This window comes from Triticum dicoccoides, chromosome 4B (genome assembly GCF_002162155.2).
Source record: "Triticum dicoccoides isolate Atlit2015 ecotype Zavitan chromosome 4B, WEW_v2.0, whole genome shotgun sequence".
Taxonomy (NCBI): Eukaryota; Viridiplantae; Streptophyta; class Magnoliopsida; order Poales; family Poaceae; genus Triticum; species Triticum dicoccoides.
Genome location: NC_041387.1, coordinates 529,014,647 through 529,025,785, shown reverse-complemented (window position 1 = coordinate 529,025,785; position 11,139 = coordinate 529,014,647). Strand labels below are relative to the sequence as shown.

General features: G+C 49.7%; 1 pseudogene; it reads left to right on the top strand.

The window, feature by feature from the left end:
* The first annotated feature begins 1,805 nt into the window (after positions 1-1,805).
* On the top strand, positions 1,806-9,007 carry LOC119291271 (annotated as a pseudogene).
* Positions 9,008-11,139: the final 2,132 nt, after the last annotated feature.

Genomic DNA, 11,139 nt, shown 5'->3' with positions numbered 1-11,139 from the left:
CAAGACTTATTGGGTTAGGGCAGTGCGGTATTTTCTTCTCCCGCTGCAACGTACGGACTCTTTTGCTAGTATTGCTAGAACTAAACAACCCTATAGACTGATTTTAGCATATGTGTACGACACATGTCCATTCCTTGGCATCTTGACAACCATGCTCGCAGCCTTCACCTTGAGCTGCTCTTCTTCCAGACAAAAACATGAACTGCTCTATGCAAGATCAGACTGAACTACTCTTCTTGATTTCCTTAGCTGCAACAAATCAAAAAATAATGGACCCTGCTAAGTGCCACACATGTGGCACGAAGCAATTTTGCCCACACGTGTGGGCTGAAGGAGGCCGGGCCAAACGCCTTTCTAGTCACTCACTGTGACACGTCAGTCTTTTTGTTTCTTTCACACATGCATATAATAGTGACAAAAACAGGTAATGTCAGCGGGAATCTTTTCGGTTTTTCAAACTTATTGTATCTCTTAAATGAAAAATCCAATTGAAAATCCATTTTCACCATTAAATCTGTCACGACGAGGACTTCAAAATTAGATCCCATATTGATATGTTTCAATGATATTTTTGGGCGGTCAAAAGTTGCCATGTCTATTGCACATAAATTGCCATGATGTTTACACTAAAATTGTCATGATATGTTTCAACTATTTTTTCTTCTACATTTAAAGTAAATTTTTGACATGTTATAAAAAAGGGAATTAAGAAACTAAACTTGCCATGGAGAATTACTAAATTTTGCCATCCATGAAATAATTTTGAAATAGTTCATAAGTAAAAAGAAATCCGTCGTTACTTTAAAAATGCATAATTAATGACTCAAATTTTTCATGAACCAAAAACTAAAATTGCGAGGGTACATGCACTAAAATTTGACCTGCTTCACACAAAAAATAATTTTTATGGTTAAAATACTAAAATTGCCATGATCTATAAACTAAATTTGCCATGATGAATTACTAAAATATTTCATGATCCATGAATTAAATTTTTCGTGGTTAATTACTAAAAATCGCCATGGTCAATTCAAAAAATTTACCGTGAAAAGTAGTTGAAATACAATGATAGCTTTAAATCTAGAAAAAAAATAGATGTAACATATTATGTCAACTTTATGGTAAAACTATGGCAACTTCAATGTAACATCATGTCAACTTTTGAACAAAAAAATTGTCAAAACTTATCAATAAGATCTAGTTTTGAAGATCTCTTCAAGATGGATTTAATGATGAAAACATACTTTTTATTTAATAGATAAAACATTTTTAAGTCTGAAAAACCAAAAAAAAAAATTTGCTGATGTCATCTGTTTGATAGTCAAAATATTTGGATCATGCTTTGTGTCACACGTGTGACCCTTATTATTTGGGAAAATATTTGAGAGAAAAGCATGACTTTAAACTTCCAAATAGAAGATCAGGCTGAAATGCCCTTCTTTCAAACAACATGCACGACAATTGCTGTGATTTTTGGGTCAACTGAGCACAATGGCTAGCGAGGAATTCACCATGCCATCTCGATGGTACAATCCGGCGACACCGCGGACGACGACGGCCAAGATATCACCGCGCCACTAGCTGACGACTAAGTGATTGACCCGCAGCTGCTGACTGCCAAGAGCTCAGTTTCCGTAGAGCGGGAGACGCCGCCGACAAGGAGAGCCTGCCGACATCTTGCAGCCGCCTCGTCGCCGTCACGACTCTTCCGCGCACCCGCCACGCACGTGTCGCCGCCCCGCCTATATAACCCTCGCCAGCCAGCTCCGGCGCTCCACTCACTCAGCCATCAGCCGGCACCCATCCATGCCCACCGCGGCAGCGATGGCGGGCCAGAAGCAGCCCGCCCTCCCCTTGTTCCTGCGGCCGCTGCTCCTCCACGGCGTCGGCGCCGGAGCCCACCTCCTGCTTGCGCTCTCCGTCGCGGCCCGGCTCCTCTTCGCCTCCGGACGCCGCGGCAAGGACACGGCCGCCCCGGGCATCCGGTTCCGGTGGGGCCAGGTCGCGGTGCGCGCCACGTGGGCGCTGGCGGCGTCCGAGCTCTTCCTCGCCGCCTACTCGCTCGTCTCGTGGTACCTCGATAACAGCGGCGGCGACGGCGGGGCCGAGGTCGCGGACCAGGCGGACGCCGCGGCGCGCGCGGTGGCGTGGCTGCTGCTCGCGGCGTACCTGCAGCTCGAGTACCGCGGCCGCGGGGAGGAGCGGTTCCCCGCGCCGCTCAGGCTCTGGTGGGGGCTCTTCCTTCTCCTCTCCGTCCTCGCCGTCGCCGTCCACGCCGCGACCAGCCTCTGCTACAGGCTTCCCGTGCCCGCGCTTCCGTGGGCGCGCGACGCCGTTGAGGTCATCGCGGCCGTGGCGCTACTCGTCGCCGGGTCCTCGGCCAGGAGGGCGGCGACGACGGCCGGCTCTGCTTCCGAGGAACCTCTGCTCAACGGCGCGAGGGACGACACCGTCGATGCTTCCCTCTTCACGAGCGCCGGCTTCCTCAGCGTCCTCACCTTCTCCTGGATGAGCCCCCTGATCGCAGTCGGCCACAGGAAGACCCTCGGCCTCGACGACGTCCCGGACCTCGATCACGGCGACAGCGTGGCCGGCCTGCTCCCCTCGTTCAAGACGAACCTGGAGGCGCTCGCCGGCGACGGCTCTGGCCCGAAGTTCACCGCGTTCAAGCTCACCAGGGCCCTTGTGCGCACCGTGTGGTGGCACATCGCGGTGACCGCGCTCTACGCGCTCATCTACAACCTGGCCACCTACGTTGGCCCATACCTCATAGACTCCCTCGTGCAGTACCTCAACGGCGACGAGAGGTACGCCGGCAAGGGGAAGCTCCTTGTTGTCACATTCATCGTAGCCAAGGTGTTTGAGTGTTTGTCACAACGGCACTGGTTCTTCCGGCTACAGCAAGCCGGGATACGTGCTCGGTCCGCGCTTGTCTCCGTCGTGTACCAGAAAGGGCTCTCTCTGTCCAGCAGCTCGAGACAGAGCTGCACGAGCGGGGAGATGATCAACATCATCAGCGTCGACGCCGACCGAGTCGGGCTCTTCTCATGGTAAATGCACGATCCCTGGCTGGTACCTCTCCAAGTAGGCCTGGCATTGTTCATCTTGTACTCCACCCTCGGGGTAGCCTCGCTTGCAGCGCTCGGTGCCACAATTGCGGTCATGCTTGCAAATGTGCCTCCGATGAAAATGCAGGAGAAGTTCCAGCAGAAGCTGATGGACTGCAAGGATGTGAGGATGAAGGCGACGTCTGAGATCCTGCGCAACATGAGGATTCTTAAACTGCAGGGGTGGGAAATGAAGTTTTTGTCCAAGATCAGTGACCTCAGGACCACAGAGACAAGCTGGCTCAAGAAGTACCTTTACACATGGACCGCGGCCACCTTCGTGTTCTGGGGTGCCCCGACCTTTGTCGCTGTGGCAACCTTTGGAGCTTGCATGCTCCTAGGGATACCATTGGAGTCAGGGAAGGTGCTGTCTGCATTGGCCACGTTCCGGGTGCTTCAAGAACCAATATACAACCTTCCTGACACAATCTCAATGATGATTCAGACCAAGGTGTCTCTTGACAGGATAGCATCTTTCCTATGCCTTGAGGAGTTTCGACGGATGCTGTGGAGAGGCTATCAAGTGGTAGCTCCAATGTTGCAATTGAGGTCAGCAATGGGTGCTTCTCCTGGGACGGCTCACCTGAGCTGCCAACACTGAAGGACCTGAATTTTCAAGCTCGGCAAGGCATGCGTGTTGCTGTCTGTGGGACGGTCGGCTCTGGAAAATCAAGCTTGCTCTCTTGCATTCTTGGTGAGGTGCCAAAGCTATCAGGAGAGGTAAAGACTTGCGGAACAATGGCGTATGTCAGCCAGACGGCATGGATACAGAGTGGCAAAATTCAGGACAACATACTGTTCGGCAAGGAGATGGACAGTGAGAAGTATGACAGGGTCCTTGAGTGGTGTTCGCTGAAGAAAGATTTGGAGATCTTGCCATTCGGCGACAAGACATTCATTGGAGAGAGAGGCATTAATCTTAGTGGAGGGCAGAAGCAAAGGATTCAGATAGCCCGAGCTTTGTATCAGGATGCCGACATCTATGTGTTCGATGATCCGTTCAGCGCAGTCGATGCTCATACAGGATCCCACCTTTTCAAGGTATAATAACATTCTCTCTTTTTTTTTGTTCAATAGGAGTTTGAGAACACATTGCTTAAGGTTCCTTCCATTTGTAGGAATGCTTGCTTGGGGCTTTGGCTTCAAAAACAGTGGTTTATGTCACTCACCAGATTGAGTTCCTGCCTGCAGCTGACCTTATTCTGGTGAGAATTTCATTGGCAAATGTTTCATGTAAATTTTATTTCCATAAATTGTTCGGCTCTCCTTATAAGGTAATTTTAATGTAGGTAATGAAAGACGGGAGAATAGCGCAAGCAGGCAAATACAACGAAATACTTGGTTCAGGGGAAGAGCTAATGGAACTGGTTGGTGCTCACCAGCATGCTCTCACAGCATTGGATGTGATTGATGTTGCTAATGGAGGCAGTGAGAAATTATCTTCAAGCCTATCCAGGTCACTGTCATCAGCTGAAGAGAAGGACAAACAAAATGGCAAAGAAGACGGTGACAAGGTTCAAAGTGGGCAGCTGGTGCAGGAAGAAGAAAGGGAGAAAGGCAGGGTGGGGTTCTGGGTCTACTGGAAGTACCTCACATTGGCTTACGGCGGAGCTCTCGTACCATTCGTGTTGATAGCACAGCTACTTTTCCAAGTACTTCAGATTGCTAGCAATTACTGGATGGCTTGGGCTTCTCCTGTATCAGAAGACGCCGAGCCTCCAGTGAGCATGTCGACACTGATCTACGTCTTTGTGGCATTGGCTGTTGCAAGTTCCCTGTGCATCCTCGTAAGGGCATTGTTGGTTGTCACAGCTGCATACAAAATGGCAACTCTGTTGTTCAACAAGATGCATATGGCCATATTCAGAGCTCCTATGTCTTTCTTCGATTCCACTCCAAGTGGGCGCATCTTGAATAGAGTAAGTCATTTGCATTTCCTCAAATTTCCTGGGAAGTTTGATTTGCTTACTTCGAATATTGCTCACTCAAGATTGAACTGCTTAGGCTTCAACTGATCAAAGCGAAGTGGATACATATATCGCTAACCAGATGGGTTATGTTGCGTTTTCCATCATACAACTAGTTGGAATTATTGTGGTGATGTCTCAGGTAGCATGGCAGGTGTTCGTTGTTTTCGTTCCTGTAATCATTATCTTCTTGTGCTACCAGGTAATTTAATCTATTTAATACTTATTCTTCATGTTGTTTTAACTGCAAGATCAGCACCTTATTATATATATTGGTTTTGCAGCGCTATTACATTGAGACGCCCAGAGAGCTGCAAAGGCTGGTAGGGGTTTGCAAAGCTCCTATCATACAACATTTTGCAGAATCAATTAGTGGATCAACAACCATCAGAAGTTTTGGCAAAGAAAATCAGTTTGTATTAACTAATAGCCATCTAATAGATGCCGACTCTCGACCGAAATTCTACAACGCTGCAGCAATGGAGTGGCTTTGTTTCCGCTTGGATACGCTGTCGTCCTTTACATTTGCATTTGCTTTGATATTTCTGATCAGTCTACCAACTGGTATTATTGATCCAGGTTAGGATGTTACTTGTTTGGAAAAATATTCGAGTAATGGTAGCAGATTAGATGTGACTTGATATGGGCTTGCAACTAAATCTACGTCCTGCTTTCAGGTATTGCTGGTCTCGCCGTCACATATGGGCTTAACTTGAACACGTTGCAAGCATGGGTTGTCCGGAGCATGTGCAATTTGGAGAACAAGATCGTATCAGTAGAAAGAATTCTGCAATACATAAGCATTCCTGAAGAGCCTCCACTTTCAACGTCAGGAGATAAGTTGCCCCATAACTGGCCATCAGAGGGAGAAATTCGGCTTCGTAATCTCCATGTAAATACCCTTTTCTTTTTCCTCTTTTTTAATTATGTTCTCCTTTTCTTTTACCGTGTTGTTGCACAGAAATTTCATATTTTTGCCATTGCGAGTGAACTATTAGAAATCCTGTCTGATGGGAAACAAATTGCAGATTCAGTGTTTTGTCAAATGAGAAATGAACAATTTATGCTAGATAGTGCAGATCCTTAACTTTTCAAATTTTCTGCAGGTGAGATATGCTCCACAACTACCATTTGTTCTGAAGGGCCTTTCAGTCACTTTTCCTGGAGGCATGAAGACTGGTATTGTTGGAAGAACGGGCAGTGGTAAATCAACACTCATACAGGCCCTATTCCGTATTGTCGAGCCTACCGTGGGTCAGATACTGGTAGATGGTGTTGACATCTGCACCATCGGGCTGCATGATCTGAGATCTAGACTTAGCATCATTCCACAAGATCCAACGATGTTTGAGGGAACTGTGAGGAGCAACCTTGACCCTCTTAACGAATACAACGACGATCAGATCTGGGAGGTAGTTTCGCTTTCACATGCTTCATTTCTTAGTTATTTCCACAGTAGTCAAGGACCTGTTGTGAAGTTGTAGTCTGAATCTTTTGCTCCATTTCAGTCCTTGGATAACTGTCAGCTGGGAGATGAGGTCAGGAGGAAGGAGCTGAAACTCGACTCACCAGGTCTGATGTGTGATATGTTCATTTTCAGTCGTGCGGTTGAAAGTCTGAAACTTAATTTGCTCATCCTTTTGCACATTTCCCAGTATCAGCTTTTTAAAACACGTGCTACTGCTTCTTCTGTAAACTGAAAAAATCATGCTATATTGCCTTGCAGTGATAGAGAATGGAGAGAACTGGAGCGTGGGCCAGCGCCAGCTTGTCTGTCTTGGTAGGGTGATTCTGAAACAAACCAAGATACTGGTTCTGGACGAAGCCACTGCTTCAGTGGATACCGCGACAGACAACATGATTCAGAGAACACTACGTGAGAATTTCTCGGAGGCGACGGTCATCACGATTGCGCATCGGATCACCTCGGTCCTTGACAGCGACATGGTCTTGCTCCTCGACGATGGTCAGCCATCAGCCCTTTGAAACAAATTGCAATCGGGCCTTGTTAATTCTTCTATAATCCCATGCGTTTGGCAAATCTGTTGGTCTGACAAAAGCCCTGCTAATCTTTGCAGGCGTGGCCGTGGAGCGTGACTCGCCGGCCAACCTGCTGGAGAACAAGTCGTCTCTGTTCTCAAAGCTTGTGGCAGAGTACACGATGAGAGCGACGCACTCGTAGCGAACGAGTGGATCCTCCAGCCGTTCTTCCACGCCATTGATGAGGCTTTTTGAGTAAGTCTGACTGTTGATGATGTTAAACATTGTATATGTGTAGGATTGTGTGAGTGTATGGTTGTTGAAAGTTGTTGTAAATACTGTTAGGTAAGTGTTTACAGCCGGCGCACCGGCTCAAAATTGCGCCGGTCGCACCCGCGTCTCGTGGGGCCCCGCATCGCTCTGCCCCTTTCCCTTATCTTCTTCCCTTCGATCTAGAGCGTTCTTGGCCACAATTCCCCACCGCTGCTACCCACCACTCCTTCTCCTTCTTCCAGCTCCTCTCCCCATCGGTGCTGCCCACCTCTCCCTCTCCTTCCTCCGCCTCCCTCACCATTGGGGCTCCCCACCTCTCCCCCTCCTTCCACCTCAAGCCGTCAGCGCTTCCACAAGCAGGCGGGGCTGCGACGACCGTCCAACGACAACTGCCGCGAAGCTTCAACACCGGTGCTACGACGGGGCGTCGACCGGTGTTGTGGACGGGAGAAGCCTTCGGCGCCGTGGACAGGAGAGTCCACCGGTGGTTCAACTTCAACGAAGCCCATTGCTGGAACCGGCTCATGGCGGTGCTGGAACCAGCACTAATTTTTGCTACCATCGGCACTTTGGTTTGCTACCACCGACGACAATTCTTTGCATTTTGTTACAACCGGTGTTTTGATTTGCTGGAACCAGCTTCAATTTTTGCTACAACTGCCGCATTCGCTTTTTGCTGGAAGAACGCCCAATTTTGCTACTTTGCTACAAATGGTGTTTTAATTTGCTACAACCAGTTTCAATTTTTGCTACCACCGGTGTCTTTGATTTTGCTAGAACATCCTTCCACAAAGGCTCTTTTTTTGCATTTTTGCTTCCACTGTTTTTGGTTTTGCTGGAACTAAAACAAAAATTTGCTACTACTGTTGTTGGCTTTGAGCCATGGTTTTCTGCTACTGAGCATTTTTTGCTGGAACTATCATTTAATTGTGCTGGAAGTGACATTTTTTGTTGCAACCGCCTTCGCGTTTTGCTACGACCAAGAAAGTTTTTTGCTACATCCATGCATGGCTCCAGAGTCGGCGAGAAACAACGGCGAGGGGCGGCAACCGGCGGCGAGGGGCGGCAACCGGCGGCAAGGGCGGGGACCGGCGAGGGGCGGCAACCGGCGGCAAGGGCGTGGGCAGCGGCAAGCGCGATCCGCCATGGACGCGGGCTGTTGGTCAACGCACGAGAGGAGGCATAAGGACGAAGCGGTACGTCCAGAGGATGCCGCATCCAGCGGCTGGGCATAAACAGATCGAGCGGCTACGCGCTGACCGGCCCAAATTTGGGCCGGCGCACCGGCGCCTATAAGCGCCCATACTGTTAGGCCGAAGAGATGTGATCCAGGTTGGTAACTAACTTGCGGATAAATCCTTGGCCTGACTCCCGTGTAAATCCTATCGACCTTGGAGCCGTATATTAACACACACGTGTCCCTGCTAATGCATACGCTTAAGCCTCGCCTTTTTCATATGGTGTATACAAAGCTAGCCTCTTTCATTGCATCTAGATCATGTCGTCTTCAACCTCCATCGTCATGGCCGAGCATTCTTTTTTTGGGATTAGAGAGAGGAAGGAGTTCATACTTTGAAGATTAACTCTTCTACTCCTCCATTTTTGTATACAAGGCCACAAACCCATATTACACGTACCAAGGTAGAAACTAATGGCCACTTAAGCCAATGTTGTAAACTAGTTATTTCTCCTCGCTTGATGTGTTAATTAATGTGTATTTTTCTCACCAACGCACAACAAGACAACTCTCTCACTCCTCGTTGGTTGATTAATGTGATGCATTAAAACAACCTTCTCACCCCTGGATGCATGCATGGGGTATTAATGTCCTCGGTTCCTAGTACGAGGCATACCTCATAAATTTTATCTCGATTCATGTTAGTGGCCTTGTATAGCTGCAAATTGTAATTTTGATAGTGGCCTTGTATACAAAAATGGAGAGAGTATGATAGATTTGGTCCCTCAACTATAAAACCAGACAACTTGCACCTTTAGCTTTTGAAACCGGACAAGATTTGTCCCTTCAGTATTCATGCTGACTGAGCGTGGTTTCGACCGGTTCAAAGTGACACATGCCCAAGCTTTTACATAGAAAGAAAAGAAAAATAAAACACACGCAATGCTCATGTTAACTACATTGAGACAAAATATCGAACAGTTGTTGTGCGTGTCGCTCGGATGGGCCATGCACCATGCTGTTCTCCTGGACATCACCCATCAGGATCTCCTCCCGTCCTGATTTCAAAGAAAAAAAGGATCTCCTCCCGTCCTCCGACACCTCTGGTTTCCCCTATACGCATTGCCGCGGCCAGCAGGGCCGATGAAGGTTCGGCACGGATGCGCTGGCGATGGCCAGCAGGGCCAACGATGTCTTGGCACGGCGAGCTTGGCCAACACGCAGATGGGGTGTCGACAAGCAGCGCGGAGCAGACGACAGCGGTGCGGCGGCGGCAGTTTGAGCTGTGGCTCTCAGCCATGCGTGCAGCCGACGGATGGTGGCTGGCAAAGCCGATGCGCGGCGGTGCACGCGTGACCATCAAGGCCAAGGTGCGCTGACAGCGGCCACAGGAACGGGCCATGTTGCCGCAGAACCTACCTCAACGACGCAACCGTGACTTTCTCCGATGATACATACAGTAGAAGCTAACATGCTGCTGGATCGATTTCGCCCGGCTACGCCATGCACTAATTGTTGAACATGTGTACATGTACGTAGGTCTGAATTTTGTATGCAGTACCTATAGTGTCTGTCTCCCTCTGTATGTACGTGTATCTGAGGAGACAAGATACCGGTCGCACCCCTTGTACCTATATATATATATATATATATATATATATATATATATATATATATATATATATGTGCCTAGTGCACGATCAATCAATTACGATGCACCAAATCATTCTCTACACGGTATCAGAGCAAGTCGATCCTACCGCTTCCGTAAACCCTAGCCGCCGCCTCGGGCCGCCGCCGCCACCCCCTCCCCACGCGCGCCTCCCCGCGTGTCTTCTCCTCCCCGCCGCGCCGCTCATCTCCCACCGCCGCGCCGCTCCTCCACAGCCGCGCCGCCCCCTTCCCCACGCCCTCGCCGCCATGTCGTCCAACTCCTCCACCTACTCCAACCCCTTCGCCGTCGACCCTGCTAAAATCCGCGATATCAACGTCCACGCACGCGTCCCCGTGGTCCTCGACGCCTCCAACTCCAACGTACTTCGCGTGGAAGACGTACTTCTCGCTGCTCTTCCGCGAGAACAACCTCGTGGATCATGTGGATGGCACTGTTGACTCCCGCGCCATGGTGGATGACGCCGAGTGGACCGCGATCGACGCCACGATCATCCGGTGGTTCTTCACCACCATCTCCAAGGACTTGTTCCACACGGTCGTGAGCGCCGGCGACGACGCCTGCGCCATGTGGGTCAAGCTGAACGGTTTCTTCACCGACAACAAGCTTTGGCGCCGCGTTTTTTTGCAGCAGGAATTTTTTGACTGTCACCAGGATGAACAGTCCATTGATGACTACTGCCGCCGCCTGAAGACGTTGACGTATGAGCTTAGCGACATTGGAGCCAAGGTTGATGACGACCTCCTCCTCAGCACGCTCACCGTCGGTCTCAATGAGGACTTCGGCAACGCCGCCTCCAACCTCACCTTGATGTCGGAGCCCTCCTTTCCCAAGTTCGTGGCGTACTTGCGGTTGGAGGAGCGCCGGATGAAGGGGGTCAAGAAGCGTGTGCAGCATCACGCCCTCGCCGCCGGCACCTCACGTGGCGCCCCTCCACCGGCCGGCCCACCCGCGCCGCGCCAG